The sequence below is a fragment of the Belonocnema kinseyi genome, chromosome 7, assembly GCF_010883055.1.
Source record: "Belonocnema kinseyi isolate 2016_QV_RU_SX_M_011 chromosome 7, B_treatae_v1, whole genome shotgun sequence".
In the NCBI taxonomy this organism is placed as follows: domain Eukaryota; kingdom Metazoa; phylum Arthropoda; class Insecta; order Hymenoptera; family Cynipidae; genus Belonocnema; species Belonocnema kinseyi.
In genome coordinates this window covers 102,446,593-102,457,993 of record NC_046663.1, presented here as the reverse complement: position 1 = coordinate 102,457,993, position 11,401 = coordinate 102,446,593, and the positions used below count along the sequence as shown (strand labels likewise).

At 33.8% G+C, this 11,401-nt stretch overlaps 1 protein-coding gene across 1 annotated transcript in view; it reads right to left on the bottom strand.

Moving 5' to 3' along the window:
• LOC117176040 (insulin-like receptor) overlaps positions 1 to 10,527 on the bottom strand; it is a 409,747-nt gene extending 399,220 nt beyond the window's left edge. The window contains exon 1 of the mRNA XM_033366024.1: positions 10,228 to 10,527. The gene's annotated coding sequence lies outside the window, so the exon portion shown is untranslated. The remainder of the gene's footprint in view (positions 1 to 10,227) is intronic.
• Between the last annotated feature and the right edge of the window lie 874 nt (positions 10,528 to 11,401).

Genomic DNA, 11,401 nt, shown 5'->3' with positions numbered 1-11,401 from the left:
CAAATAAATGAACGAATGGAATTGCGAGCTCTATATTTTAGGAAAAATCGTTAATTCGACTCATTTATCCACTCAAAATATTTGGTGCATTTTGTTTCAATATAAAAAAAATTATCCTTAAAAAATGGGGTGGCCCTATAAATATGGGACACACTGTACATAATTAACATAATAAGCTCTGAATGTTCTCTGCTACTTATTTCCTTAACTTACCAATTTTTACATTGAATTTTTTAATATATTTGAATATCTCAACTTATCAGATGTGCGGATAAAGCGCAAGGAAGGAAAGATTTTGTATGTGGTGGAGGACCTCACCTAACGCGAATTCCAGTCCCAGACTTTCGCGATAGGTTGGAGAGTATTGTATATACAAATAGCCTCTATTTCTATATAATTGAAATTGCAATCAAAGATTGATTTATTTCAAATTTGCAACCCTAGCATTAATGTCGCGTGCTATTTGCACCCCGAGACGAAGAAAGCGAAGGGTAAAGGGCGATTTAATGTATTTGAACATGTGGTCTATAGGTTGTCACGCGGCATCGGCAGCGCCGTGATTAAAAAGGCAGCCAGTAAGAATTTGCGCACGCAGTGACTTTGAAAATTACATGTCATTATGCGAAATCCTTTGAAATTTGCTTTGTGCACTACAATTTACCGACAGGTTGAATTTTGCGAGTAGCCGCAACTGCCGACTGCATAACGCCAAATTGCGTTTTTGCATCAGGGAACTCTGTGCGTCTTAATCGATATTTGTTTTCTTCCACAATCATCCGTGCTTAACCTTAATTAGCATTTGGTGTATCCTCTGTTCAAAAATGTTTCACCCAGTTCAAAATTCACATGAATTTCTGAATCATAATTTATATTTAAATAATAATTTTGATCGCAGAAGGTTTGACGTAAAGTGCTATTGTAGCGCACTGTACAATCGCATTGTATATTTACGGAAAAATCTCATATTGTAATCACGTCGCACTCTGCGACTGGGTACTGAATTTTAACGACACTTACTTCGATCGGAATAATATTCCCGAAACAAAATTCCGCCACGATCACGTACCTCATTGCCAAAAGGAAAAGGCAAACGTTCAGTAGACAGTCCAAGGATTTATAAGAACACAAAATGATAAAAAATGGACTTTCAACATCACTGCGATTTAATTTTCCACGAAGGAACGTACCATGTAACCAAAATTACGCGAATTCGGCGACATCCCATATATCATCTGGTCCGCGAAAGTTTAGACCGTATCTAGATTTTTCATAACTTTCAAGCTTTCGCGTACCAGACAAGTAGGAAAATTTAACAATAGATCTTGACTTTGACGTCAAACGTATCCACTAATAAACCGAGTTAATAAAATACAACGAAGATTAAAGTTATGCTGGGCAATGTTCGCGAAAAATTATCCTTTAAATTTCCAGAGTAGTAGCTATATTTTCTGAATGGTATTCCCTAAGCATTAAGTTGCGTCATGTTTTCACAACGACTAGTATCGGAAAGTCTTTGCATAGGAGTTGAATTGATTCTCCCTGACCTACGAATTCCTTGAAATTTCAATTTCGAATCTTTTTGTCATCATGATCTACAAAAGGGACTTTTGTAAGGTAAGCCCAAGATGCATAGACAATCTAGCCTTGTCACTTGAATACCATTAACTGACATAGCTAAACCCATATAGATTGTTTCTGAATACGGGTTCTATATATTCAAAGGAATACGATTTAAATAAATCTACTCTTTGACGGAAACATTACGAACGGACAAGGCGATATCTAATCTTTCCTCATTTTCACCGATACAATTCGCGCTCGGATTCTTGAGCTGAACAAACATCTTACGTGTTCCAGACAACCTGCCTCTATTTCAATGCCTCTGGATGGAGCAAGACGCTAGATAACTTTAGTATAGGCAAGTCTGGTGGGTCGTCCGCAATCGAAACTCGAAAGCAAGGCAGCCTTGTCCCTGGCAAAGAGAGTTCGTAAGAGAATAATAGCCGGGAGTGCGTATGAGCCCGGGAAACTAAGACCGCGTGATTGCTCAGCGATCCGAAAATACAGGCAATTAAAACTGGAGCGGGATCGTCTGGGACAAAGTATATGAACGGAACGGAATGCAGTTTGCACTGCAAGTTCTTTCCCGATGAAATATTGTTCTTAGAATTATTACGGCGTCCGCCAAGTATAGCATAGTTAGCATAGTCTACATCCAGTGTAAGTAGTAGGCTTGATTGCACATGCATATTGAATAAAGATTGCCTGCAATGAACGACTACCTACCGCAAGTTTTCAAGATACCCACTATACTTGATACTTATGCGAGGAACGGGACCCATTGGGGTTCCCTATTATATGTTTCCTATTTTTACAATGAGCCTTAGAATGCCAACTATACTGCTAACCTGTTTAAGTGTTTAAGGATGTCGGCTCTCTATGGCAATTCACTTTAGCTTTTCTTCATTTTCTGCATTCCTTCTTATTACACTTTGCTACTTTTGGAATTTACAGGAACCATTTTTCTACACTCCACTGTTATGTTCATAAGTTGTAGCTATATCACTCTATATTCCGCTTATATTTTGTCATCCACAGTGAGTTTGGTTCTAGCTTGGCTTGTTTTGATTTTTTTTCTCATTTTTCAGAACATAAAATTTCCTCTGGCAAAATGCACATCTATAGTCAGTCAGTAACTATACATCCATCCAATTTAAAATAACTGCTTATATCGACATTTTTATTTTTTCCCCATAAAGCATGCTGAACTTCAAGTACATATTTTGATGAACGAAATTTAAATTTTCTAGATCAAAGGCTCTCCGTGGAAGGAAAGACACTTAAACTCTTTATCCATCCACAGAATTTGTAATCAATATTGAAGAGCGTAAAACGGAGTACGTCGAATTGTAATTTGCATTTTACCAACAGTTTTATATCGCAAATCGTTGATTCACCTGAGGCTATAGCATTACTACAGATAACATTTTTAAACAGTACGTAAAATGTGAACAATTTATGGTCTTTATCTGCTTAAACTAAAGACAAAAGAAAGTGACAACGCTATTAGTAATTCTATACTTAATAGTTTCTTTTATAATAATACACTAAAGAGAAAGAGGTAAGTAAACTTTTGATAAGATTAGACTATAAAATAAAAGGTTATAAAATCTGTATCAATGTAAGAAATATAAGTTTGAAATTGTCCCCTTAAGCGTGTCAAGTAGTGAGGGGTTAAGTCACTGAACCGAAGTAAAATTATCTCACACCGAAGTAGACTCTTGCAAATGTTCGTTCCGATCTTGTCATTGTGTGCAGAGATAATTTGCAAGATTACTCGGAATGCACCATTCATTTTATACGAGAGTACGTAAATATGGGGAAATTCCTACTGTGGTGAATGAGTCGATGAATGAATGCCGAAGTTCGTTTAAATGAGCAAAACAAACGTATTCATAACGACCATTTTTCGCTCGGATTTTGCACAAATTTAAAAAGCGAAATCTTTTGAAAGATAAAATTGAAATCAACATGCTTAAATTATGTCGATTCTAATGATAAATTAGGACTTTCTTTTAATGTTTCTAGAAAAACGTTTTAAAATCATAAAAATTAATATAATATTTACGGCAATGCTATTTCCTATATTTAAACAGACTAGTGCAGACTATGTGTTGGCTATCATGATGTGCACATGGGAGGTAAATAGGAAGTGTTTTACATAGCGAGACTAAAAGATCTCGACCACGAGGTCAGTGACTAAAGAGAAATATCCTGGAATGTGAAACTGCGAAGTCATAACAACTATAATGAACATTCGGTAAAGTTGAAACCTTCATTGTTTGAACATAACATACATTTAACAGCAAGTAGAGCAGAACACAATATCTTTAACATTATCGAAAATGAACACTTCCCTGAAACATAGTTAGGCTCCTATTCTTATTTACTCATTGGATTTCGAAGGACAACGAAGTATCGAATCTCTCATTCGTATGAAAATATAACATAGTTTAAAACAATTCGTAGCGTTTTGGTTTTTACCTTGAAAATTTGGGTTAAACGAATAAAATTTAAAAACTCACCCACAACCACAGGGGCCTCTCCAAAAGTACTCATTGTCCCACTTGTCCACGAAATAATTTATTGAGCCGAAAAATAGGTAATATTATTTGCGAAATTTATTAAATATGACCCCTACATAAACAGAAGTTATTACTTGATTACGAGTATATTTGGCCTTATCTTTTTGTTATGAGAAGTAAAACGAAGCAATTAGTCTAACACTGCAGCAGATAATATTATTTCAATCTGTAAAAAAACATCTGACATTTTTGAACTTCACATAAGATGTACTTGAAGTTACGAACGTTCATATGAACGAAATTAAAGATTTATTTTCCAGAATTTTGTTTTGCCTAAATCATTTAGGATGACCAAAAATGATATTCCATCGGAAGACGTTTTCGAAATTTTTATTTTTTAGGGGGTTAACTACCCTTACAAATCACCCATTATTCAAACATGCCAAATACAATTTTGATTGTCGATATTGGAAAATATAAAGACGTCAAAAATCCTTTTTTTTTATCTCACTAATTATAGAGTGGGTGAGAAAGTTCAGGAAGACATCTAGAAACCACCCCTACAACATCAACACCTAAAATGTTAAAAATGACCAGTTTGATTGTTGATATTAGAAAATATAAAAACGCCAATAATTTTCTTTTTTACCTCAATAATCATAGAGTGGGTGAGAATGTTCGGCAAAACCCCTAAAACCACCCCTACCATATCCACACCTTTAATGTTAAAAATGACAAGTTTAACTGTCGATATTTGAAAATATAAAAAAGTAAAAAATCCTCTTTTTATACCTCACTAATTATAGAGAGGGTGAGAAAGTTCGGCAAGACCCCTAAAAACCACCCCTACTATATCAACACCTAAAATGTTAAAAATGACAAGTTTGATTGTCGATATTTGAAAATATAAAAACGTCAAAAATCCTCTTTTTTTATCTCGCTAATTATAGACTTAGTAAGAAAGTTCGGCAAGACCCCTAACACCCGTTTAGTGTTTTTATATTTTTAAAATATCGACAATTAAACTTGTCAGTTTTAACATTTTAGGCGTGTGTATAGTAGGGCTGGTTTTTAGGGGTCTTGCCAAACATTCTCACTCCCCCTATGATTAGTGAGATAAAAAAATAGAATTTTTGACGTCTTTATATTTTCAAATATCGTCAATCAAACTTGTCATTTTTAACATTTTAGGTGTGGGGTCAATTCACAAAATACGTGATACGTTTAGGGGAATATTTTTTGTTGCCGTTCTAATTGATTTAAGCAAAAAAAATGAGAAATTATTTTGTTTAATTTCGTTCAATTGAACGTTCGTAACTTCAAGTACATCACTAAAAGACATTAATGCATTTTAGAATAGGCTCTCAATTTTCTTAAGACTAAAAATAAATATGTCTTGTCATTGTTCTCACACACCAGGATGTTTCAATCTAAGAAAGATGTTCAAATATTCTATTGATTACTTAAGAGAAATAAATTACCTCTGTAAAAATAAGGTGCGAGAACGACGTAACAGCTATATTGAGGTAAGCACATGTTTTCTTAAACCAAAAGAAGACCAAGGTCATGAGACGCTCGATAGACCTCATTTTAATTATCGTTATTTTAATTTCAGGAGCAGTTAACGTTTCCTAAATTAATCGTGTTAAAAAAGACTACTTAACAGTATTTTAGCCTGGCTTCTTTTGGTTACACCTGAGACTCAGTCGATTTCTGGAAGCACAACATCAGTCCCATGCACCAGGTGTATAAAACACATATTCTCCAAGAAAGTTTCGTTATATGATGACTTAAGCCCACCCCCTCCTCCCAATAGGTCCTTTCAGAATATGACGTCCAACCCATGCACCAAGTGCATACATCTTCTCCGAGAAAGTATAGTTTCAGGAGTACTTCAGGACCTTTTTAGGGGTTTTCTTGAGGTTACTAAATCTAACTCAATCACCAAGTTTATAAAACAGATATTTCTCCTAGCAAGTATGATTTTATGAATACTTAAGAATCAATCCAGATAGTTCCTGGTAAAAATAGTTATGCATTGCACAACACTAGGTGAATTTTAAATTTTAATCGTTCTGGGATCGACATTTTAACATATTGGGATAAGATCCAAGAAATCATAGTTTTCACGTTTTAAATATTTAAATATGATGTAAAATTAATCACAAAAATTACAAATTAATTATTTCATAATCAGCATGAGGTTATCAAGGAGTCATAAGCTCACAATGTTAAGAAACTATTTTAGAATAGTTTACTTATTTTAAAATTGTTTTTTTTTTAATTTTAATATGAAAATTGAATAAGTTATTTAGACAAAAGTTACGAAGATTATACACAAAACATCTTTGTTTTACAAGACTTCGACCCTACCATTTTCAATTTACACCCTAAAATTTATAATTAAAATTAGGGATAATGCCAGGATTTTATAATGCCTTAATAAAGAGCTAATTCTTTATTTATTCTATGTCGCTTTACAAAAGAGAAGAATTTTTCATGCACATGTCTTTAAGTAATGTATGAATTAATTGATATGCCGAATTATTTTTTATTTGCGATTGAGCCATTAATTTAGGACTGATTTAACTATTAAAAAGCTATAAAATAACAATTTCGATGATTCGAACGTCCTACTTCACGTAAATCTATTTTTTCGCGGCGTATTTTTTGGAAATTAACGCTGATATTTTAATCATTTTAAATCTATAGATATTATTTTTAAAGTAGTGTCAAATTTTGGCGAATGATTTCGATTATGGAGTATACTATCAATTCATTCTAAACCAAAAATGTGGGTCTACCTAGAAAGAATATGACGCCATAAAGTAAAGCATTTAAAAAAAAAGAAGTGTCACACCAATTTATTACACGGCTGAAAAACTACTATATTCAAATGAAAATCGAACATATCTGGAGCAAGATATTTCAATTTAGTAATCTACAATTGCTACTATTGTTTTCAGTGTCCTTCGTACACATTCGTATATCAACGTAGGTAGGCACTTTTCTACAATCTCCGTTGTAATTTTCGTATTGACATCAATGCAAACTGAGAACGATTAATCCAATTAATGACTAAGAAAATAAAAAAGGTGAAAAATTGTACGGATAATAATAGAAATTTCAGAGTACATGTGACAAGGCGCAAAAATATAAAAACTAAAAAAAAAGTTCAAATTAGATACGTAACGTCGAAATAGAAAATGTCCATTAAAGGTAATTAAAACTTACAAATCTGAAATTTGAGGAACTCAAAATAAAAACATTGCTAGAATTAAGCATTCATTACAACTTATTACATTCAAAGTAGGCTGATTATTAAAAAATCCAGGCGTTTAAACTTCAAAATTGAAGAGTTTGAAATACAAACATTCAACCAGCATAATTTAAAAACGTAGCCATTACTACTAAACAAATTTCAGAGTTTTAAATGTTTGTGCGAAAACAAAGAATGTTTTTTTTTATTTTGCATGTGGGATGTGTTGAAACTATTTTTCGATAAAAAACTAAATCTCAGTTAGTTTAATTTTTTCTTGTTGCTTATTCTCGATATAATTATTTTGAGTAGAAAAGCCAAGAATGAACTCATACTCACATGTTTTGGAACACTATAAACTTTTTATCCTAAGCGGATTACATTTTAAAAATGAAGAAAAAATACCTTCAGCCAATTCGAAGAATTATATTGATCTATTCAAACATTTTATCTGGTATAAAACAGTAATTCGTACCCTTTTAAAAAAATTTTAAGACAACGATGTGAGATAAAAAATTATGAAGGGTTTTCTGTAGGAACTTATCCAACCATCAAATTTTCTCTCCTTACTTCATGCCATACCTAACTTCGTTTTCGAAGGGAACTGGATATTTCGATTTTCTTAAGAGAAAATTAAGATAAACATTCTGTGCTCGCACCTTTCTGTTGGAGTAATTTGAATGGAACTGCAGTAGGTAATGTAATATAATTGCTGAAACGTTATGGTTTAAATGAAGGGGAGTTCCAACCGTTTAAAAATAAATATTTTTGAGTTGCGTTTTTTGTAAACCTTATGGACTACTGATTCATAAAAAAAGAACATAATTATTACTTGAAATAAAAAAATGTTAATTTAAAATCTGTGGAAATCTAACAATTTCAAATTGGTAATATTCTGAATTAAACAATTGACATTCTTACATTAAAACAATAATTAAATTAAGAAGCGTTCCACATACCGAAAAATTTCGAACTTAGAACCTATTAAAGTTAGTCAAGCATTGCAAGCCAGGACCGAAGAATTAAAAAATGAACCTTTTTGTAATTAACAGCGATGTAATTAGTAGCTTTTAAAAATGAAAATATTCAAAAAATGTAAATGAGATACCTTAAAAACTTAAAAATCGAGCCTTACAAATAAAACTGTTTTAAATTTGACGTTTTAAAATTTGACTAGTATTTCAATTTATAATGCATTTAAACGCGATTGAAAAGAATGATAAAAATAGGTTAAAGAAGGGAAACAAGGGTAGACTATTGTCACACTAAAAAAAGAACGATACACAGCAATAACAGCATTTATTAGCTAGGAAACTGTACTTTAAAACAAATGCACATTTATGTAAATGAAAGATCAAGGCATAACCTACATAATTGTATCAAATTAAAACCATAAAAATGTAAATAGTTTCGTTTATTTACGGAAAATGTCGTTGTTCACTGAGGGCACGGAAATTCAAAAGAAATCGAATAAAACGGGATGAATCCCCTTTTGGAAAAATCGAGATAATGATAGTTTCTGTATATTTGGGGTATCATCAATATTTGATTTGAAGTTGGCGAAGCTCGAAAAACAAATTTTGCTTATCAGCATATTACGTAAATAGACCAAACTTGTTAAAGATATAAACACTTTTTATAATTGGTAAATACTTTTCAGTATTTCTATCATAATATATAATTGACAAAACTTAGCAAATGAAAATATAGTAATTATGTATGAAATTATCCTTTGATTTTATATGTAAACAAGAAATTGTAAATTGATATAATTAGAACATGAATAATGAGCGAATCCATTTTCTTTTTTGTTAATAACTTCAAGAAATTATTAAATTAAAAAATCTTTTTTGCAACTCATTAATTTAACAGAATCACAGATTATAATAGCCCATTTGAAATTTGATTTTTATCAATGGATTCCAAGTTACAGTACAGTACCCATAGATATTGAGAAATGAACTGATGTGGATTTATTACGTTTTGTTCGCTTGCTTCTCAATTATACCCCCATTTGCTCTAACGTTGTATATTCTATGCAAAAGCGCAATATTGAAAATTCGTCCCAATTCATCATTTGTGACCGAAGCGAAGGCGCGATAACGCCTTTCGAAGGGCAACGTGGTCTGCCGCGCAGCGTTCCGCCTCGCCTTATCGACGTGTCTGCTAAAAATTCGCTAGTCTGAGGACGCGAGCAAGAGAGACAGAATCCATCAGACAGAAAGAGAAGAAATGACGCGAGTGACAAACAGCGAGAGGGGAAACTGGGAAAATGGTGGGGAGAGACAGAAAGAGCGAGAGAGTAAATACTGCGAAAGAGAGGCCCGATAAGCGAAGTAGATCAACCTGCGATGGAGGGGGAGGGGTAGCGAACGAAAACAGATCTACCGCAGACAGTTCATATCTGAACGTATGTGGAAAGAAAGCGGTTGAAGGACGCCGACGACCGTGCCAACCAAAATGCGAAATCTCCTCCACCAGACACAATTTTGCACCTCTCGCCACCTTGGCGCCGCAAATGCGTGGTAAATCCAACATTTCCGATCGTAAACCACAACACAGGAGCACTAGACACTAAAAAATAAAACTCAATTTCTGCACTAAAAATAGCAAATATCGCCAAGATTAATGAGAATTGAATCTCTCATAACCTCAAAACGACAATAGTCTTCAAAACAGATTTATCTAATGCCAAGAGAATAATAACTTTAAATGCCGGACGGCGAAAATAAAGACGCAATAAACTGTTTGATAAGAGAATAAGAAAGTTTCCACATTCTCTGTAGGTTATTTATCTGTTCGAGTTAATTATTTTGGAGAAGTTTTCTCGTCTTTGCTTTGTAGATTAGAGATGTGAATGGGTGGCCGGATTTTGGAACTCACCGAGCACGCCGCAAAATTCCAGCCTGACGAATGACGATGATATCGTATCACGTATTGTCGTGTCGATTGTCGCGCACTAACACAGCACTCGTAGTCACAAAACGATCACACTGGTTATCGGGTCACAAACGCGAAATCACAAAAAAATTGCTGAAATTCGGAGTTTTTGGAGAAGGATTCTCGTGCGCACCAAGTTGTTTACTAGAACAACTCACGACTGCCCCTCGCGAGCCAAACAAAACATGCGCGATGGCCGATTGCGCATCGTCCGGACATATTTACCGTGCGGTCCGTGGCTCCGTGCTCCGTCCGTCTGCAAAGCAAGGTATTTTCTATTTTGATGAGAAATTTTTAGGGCTACCAGCGATTTTAATTTATTAAGGGACTTCTTTACGGGTGTTCACAATCGACTGAGGAATTCACAACATTACTTGAAGGGGGATCAGCAGAAAATATCGCGAATATTGCGCGGTGAAGCAAGTTTTTATTTTGTAATTAAAGCACAGTGGCGCCATCTGGAAACCGGCCGGTGAACAATGACAGAGGAAAAGTTATCGACACTGGGTTCAGCAAACTTGTGCTTAAGGGCATGTGACACAGCTAAATACCTATATTACCGACCACAGTTTTTCAGTTCACTGAATGTTTTTTTGAACCTAAGAACTTTTTTTCTAAATAAAATATCGAGCTGAAACTTTGGGAAATGTATTAGAGTAAAATAAAGTACGTTTAGGTACTGCATTTTAGTAGGAACTTCACTGAAAATTATTTCATCTTTTTTCTGAACCTCAACATTTTTTGAACATTCGAACTTTTTTTATACATAAAATATAGGTCTCAAACTTTGAGAAATGCAAGAGCCGAAAGAAAACTACGTTTAAGTACAAAGCTTAACGATAAAAGATGTAAAAAAATATATTTTAACAATCAATTCCAACGGCATCAGTCGGTAATGTTGTACACGAAAATACGAAACCTGGCGGCCACTAGACGAGGCTCTAGAGAGTTCGTATTTTCATGTACAACGTTACCGGCTGATGCCGTTGGAATTGATTGTTAAAATATATTTTTTACATCTTTTATTATTAAGATTTGTACTTAAACGTAGTTTTCTTTCGGCTCTTGCATTTCTCAAAGTTTGAGACCGATATTTTATGTATAAAAAAAGTTCGAA